The sequence below is a fragment of the Lactuca virosa genome, chromosome 4 (genome assembly GCF_052849685.1).
Source record: "Lactuca virosa cultivar CGN04683 chromosome 4, Lactuca_virosa_CGN04683_v6, whole genome shotgun sequence".
Classification (NCBI taxonomy): Eukaryota; Viridiplantae; Streptophyta; class Magnoliopsida; order Asterales; family Asteraceae; genus Lactuca; species Lactuca virosa.
This window is the reverse complement of record NC_136429.1, coordinates 493809962-493815641: the sequence shown is the minus strand read 5'-3', so window position 1 is coordinate 493815641 and position 5680 is coordinate 493809962.

Sequence of the window (5680 nt, the reverse complement as noted above, 5' to 3'; positions counted from 1 at the left end):
ATTTTAGGACTTGGGGACTGCGAGACAATACTTGGGACGAGTATGAGTATGTGTGAATAGTAGTAGAGATCTATACTACTAGAAGCACAGGACTCACACTTGGATCAGGGAAAGTCACAAGGTTACCAAGAAACTAGTAATCGATTCCGTTTTATTCAAGTATGTCATTACCCTTGTTTCGATAATGACTAGTAAGATGGTTGTTATTCCGACCCTAGTGGTCATATCAAATTGAGTCCGACTACGATGAGTTTGTTACATGGTTCAGAGGACCAAGTTTGATGTAGCATTTGACTTAAGTCAGAAGATTGAAATGCTACATGCTAAAATGTGATCATATCACATTAGAATATGAAGGAAGGTATATTCCATTTTGGAATTTGACTCTAAGAGACTTGAGTCAAAGCATTGCATCATACGATGAGAGGTCAATAGAACATGACCCATCGATCTATTACAATAGATAAGGGGAAGCACTTATCCTAAGAAGAAGAAGGAGCCCACAATAAGGACTTATTTTGTAACCTGAAGGTTATGGTTGAAAGTCCAACATAGTACGAAAAGCAGATGCAAGATTGAGCATCGTCTGCAGTCAAGAAGCCCTAGAGTTAGATGCTCTTTCGAGGAAACATAGGAGCTACGATTATTACCTAGGATGAAGAAATAACGTATGGAATCATTATACAAGCCTTATTTCGTTGATGATTCCGGGACGTAATCATCCTAAGGGGGAGATAACTGTAACGCCCGTAGATCCGGGCTAGTCAATTTAGAGACGTTAAGCGTCAAAAATGACTTTTGGATAGAAGATTATTTAGAATGAATAATCTTAACTAAGTTGTAGTATATGTTACAAGGATTCCGTACATATAAAGAACGTTGAAATCCGAGTTATAACGAAGAAGTTATGACCTGTCGAAGTTTCGCGACAGAACCGGGACGACACTGAGTGATGTAAAATATGAATTTACGATAGAGCGATATTTGGATTTAGCTATCTAAACGAAAGTCGTAGAATACGTTAAACCGAGAGCGTGCATGAAAAGAACGCCCAAATCTGACTTCGTATGAGGAAGTTATGATTTTCCGAAGTTTCGACTTAGCAGTGTGCAGCCCGAATACTTGATTTGAGATCGAGCGCTTTTTAGCCGAAACAATCTAAACGAGAATCGAAGATCTCGTCAATGGTAGTGCAACGGTAAAAAGACAGACGAAAACGGACGTCGGATGAAGAAGTTATGAATTTATAACGGAGTTTTCCTGTCCCGGCCTACTAAAAATAATATATTTATAATATATTAAAAATAAAGTCAAAATTAGCCAACGGAGTCTAAACGAGAGTTGTAGAGCATAATCTCACCTGCGCGTGGATATAAAGAACGTCGAAAACGGAGCTCGTATGCGAAAGTTATGAATTTCTGAAGTTCGGGGCGTGAACCCCAAGGCTGTGTCAGTTCACGAGGTGAGCATTAGTGACTCACGAGGTGAACAGATGATGGACGTCTTCCAGGGCAAGTGGCCATGACGAACGCCATGACGTATCGAGCTCACGAGGTGAATATTAGAAACTCACGAGGTGAGCCAGTTCACGAGGTGAATATTAGAAACCCACGAGGTGAACTCAGAAAATTCACCCTATAAATAGAATGCGAGGGCAGCCGATTCCTTTGCTCATTTTCTCATCTCTCTCTCCCATTTTGCGTCGATTTTCGTGCCAGAGATATCCCGAAGCCCCGGTATCATTCCCGAGCCCCGAAACAAGTCCCGAAGCCCCGAAGATCCCGAGAAGCGAAGTTTCCGAGCCGAAACTATGCCCGCGAAAGGCCCGGTTTTCAAGGAAAACATCCCGGTTTTATCGGAAAAGTTTATTTTAAGAGACGAGGTGTTGTCAGATCATTTTCTTATCAAGTAAGTGTATAGTCCCTTTCATAAACGCGATTTTAATACAAGTATTGTTTGAATGTATTAAGTATACGTTTGGTGTGAGTGTGTAGTTACTTTCTTCTAACACATAAATATAAAGTATTTGCTATGAAATACGTGCTATGTGTTTATATATTATTTGTCTATTTGAAATGGGCATGGAATTGATGTTTTATACAGGTGTTAAATGAATTAAAACTGTGTAAGTATTTATATCTACGAAAATGTTGGGTAGAACATGGGTAGATGGGATAGTTGGTGACTATGGAGTTAGCGCCTATTGTGTAAACCTTGGTGACTATGGAGTTAGCGCCTATTGTGTAAACCCTGGTGACTATGCGACGTAGTGCCTATTGTGTAAACCCTGGTGACTTGCGACGTAGTGCCTATTGTATAAACCCTGGTGACTATGCGACGTAGTGCCTATTGTATAAACCCTGGTGACTATGCGACGTAGTGCCTATAGTGTAAACCCTGGTGACTATGCGACGTAGTGCCTATTGTATAAACCCTGGTGACTATGAGACATAGTGCCTGTTGTGTAAACTGTGGTAGCAATGGATTTGTGCCAATTCCTTAGGTCAATCCTTAGGAATGAATGAATGAAGGATAATTGATTCTTAGGGTAAAACCTTAAGAATTAAAGAAGATAATGGGGATGGGTAATTGGGTTGATTGTTTGATGATTAAATATAATAATTATATTATTGTGGGTTGAAAACCCTATATGCTCACCAGGCCCCCAAGCCTGACCCACTCAGTTTTCTTTGCATTACAGGTAATGGCACAAGAGTATAAGTTGGTGGACTTGACGAGAGATTTTGGATTATAGATCAGTAGTTATAAATAACTGTTGTAAGGTCTATTTTATACTGTTTATGCTTTTGGTCTGTATCGGAACATGACATCCCGAGATTTTGTTATTTAATGAAAATACATTTCTTTAAAGAAATGCTTTGATAAATTCTTATCACATTTTGTTTTGGGAACAAATTCCGCAACTGTTTTCTGTAAACGATTACTCTGATTTATAAAACAAAGCATAAACAAATCGGTCTTTTCTGGCCGTGATTTTGGGGATGTCACAGTTGGTATCAGAGCATTAGTTTAAGCGAACTAGGAATTTGTAGGAAATTTCTAGACTTAAACTTAGAATGCTAAGTAATGATTGTGAGGAGTGTGTCCTAAATATGTTAGGTAGTACACCGAAATTGACACAAGCACTAGTATATTTTAGGAATGATGCCTAAAATCCTTTTATGCGCTAAATGTTATATGTTTGCCATATATGATGTTATTTGTTCGGATCTATGGTTTGTTGCCGACCGGATCTGGAAACCTTATGTGTTTAGGATTCTAAGCGTATGACGACGGCATTAGAAGTAGCATGTAAACGTTTCGGAGTGATAAGGAGATTTATACGTCTATCGTAAATAAAGCTTTCTTGTCTTAAATTCTCGCCCGGTACACCGAACGTCTGCTTGGGTGTAAAAAATGTTATGGTGGAGACTCGTAGAGAATTGAGTAAATGGAGGAAATGAAAGGCTTATGATAGTGAATGACACCTATCGGAAGATATCTTAAGAGTGGTATCTTGCCTTTAGAATATGTCTGATAAAATAACGGAACGTTTAGGGGAGTACGGTACGTCTGAGGTACACCTCCGGTTGGCAGGATGGTGGAACGATTGGTGTAATTCTTGAAGTTGTCCCATCGTCTGGAATTTCCATCACCAACCGAGTCGAAGTAGAATTGATCATTGAAGATACGCATAGAAGAAGTCCTAGTAGAGTCTAGGAAAATTTTTATGATTAATTGAACACATTCGTATGTGTTAAATTGTTTTGTGATTTTAGGACTTGGGGACTGCGAGACAATACTTGGGACGAGTATGAGTAGGTGTGAATAGTAGTAGAGATCTATACTACTGGAAGCACAGGACTCACACTTGGATCAGGGAAAGTCACAAGGTTACCGAGAAACTAGTAATTGATTCCGTTTTATTCAAGTATGTCATTACCCTTGTTTCGGTAATGACTAGTAAGATGGTTGTTATTCCGACCCTAGTGGTCATATCAAATTGAGTCCGACTACGATGAGTTTGTTACATGGTTCAGAGGACCAAGTTCGATGTAGCATTTTACTTAAGTCAGAAGATTGAAATGCTACATGCTAAAATGTGATCATATCACATTAGAATATGAAGGAAGGTATACTCCATTTTGGAATTTGACTCTAAGAGACTTGAGTCAAAGCGTTGCATCATACGATGAGAGGTCATTAGAACATGACCCATCGATCTATTACAATAGATAAGGGGAAGCACTTATCCTAAGAAGAAGAAGGAGCCCACAATAAGGACTTATTTTGTAACCTGAAGGTTATGGTTGAAAGTCCAACATAGTACGAAAAGCAGATGCAAGATTGAGCATCGTCTGCAGTCAAGAAGCCCTAGAGTTAGATGCTCTTTCGAGGAAACATAGGAGCTACGATTATTACCTAGGATGAAGAAATAACGTATGGAATCATTATACAAGCCTTATTTCGTTGATGATTCCGGGACGTAATCATCCTAAGGGGGAGATAATTGTAACGCCCGTAGATCCGGGCTAGTCAATTTACAGACGTTAAGCGTCAAAAATGACTTTTTGATAGAAGATTATTTAGAATGAATAATCTTAACTAAGTTGTAGTATATGTTACAAGGATTCCGTACATATAAAGAACGTTGAAATCCGAGTTATAACGAAGAAGTTATGACCTGTCGAAGTTTCGCGACAAAACCGGCACGACGCTGAGTGACGTAAAATATGAATTTACGATAGAGCGATATTTGGCTTTAGCGATCTAAACGAAAGTCGTAGAATACGTTAAACCGAGATCGTGCATGAAAAGAACGCCCAAATCTGACTTCGTATGAGGAAGTTATGATTTTCCGAAGTTTCGACTTAGCAGTGTGCAGCCCGAATACTCGATTTGAGATCGAGCGCTTTTTAGCCGAAACAATCTAAACGAGAATCGAAGATCTCGTCAATGGTAGTGCAACGGTAAAAAGACAAACGAAAACGGACGTCGGATGAAGAAGTTATGAATTTATAACGGAGTTTTCCTGTCCCGGCCTACTAAAAATAATATATTTATAATATATTAAAAATAAAGTCAAAATTAGCCAACGGAGTCTAAACGAGAGTTGTAGATCATAATCTAACCTACGCGTGGATATAAAGAACGTCGAAAACGGAGCTCGTATGCGAAAGTTATGAATTTCTGAAGTTCGGGGCGTGAACCCCAAGGCTGTGTCAGTTCACGAGGTGAGCATTAGTGACTCACGAGGTGAACAGATGATGGACGTCTTCCAGGGCAAGTGGCCATGACGAACGCAATGACGTATCGAGCTCACGAGGTGAATATTAGAAACTCACGAGGTGAATATTAGAAACTCACGAGGTGAACTCAGAAAATTCACCCTATAAATAGAATGCGAGGGCAGCCGATTCCTTTGCTCATTTTCTCATCTCTCTCTCCCATTTTGCGTCGATTTTCGTGCAAGAGATATCCCAAAGCCCCGGTATCATTCCCGAGCCCCGAAGCAAGTCCCGAAACCCCGAAGATCCCGAGAAGCGAAGTTTCCGAGCCGAAACTATGCCCGCGAAAGGCCCGGTTTTCAAGGAAAACATCACGGTTTTATCGGAAAAGTTTATTTTAAGAGACGAGGTGTTGTCCGATCATTTTCTTATCAAGTAAGTGTATAGTCCCT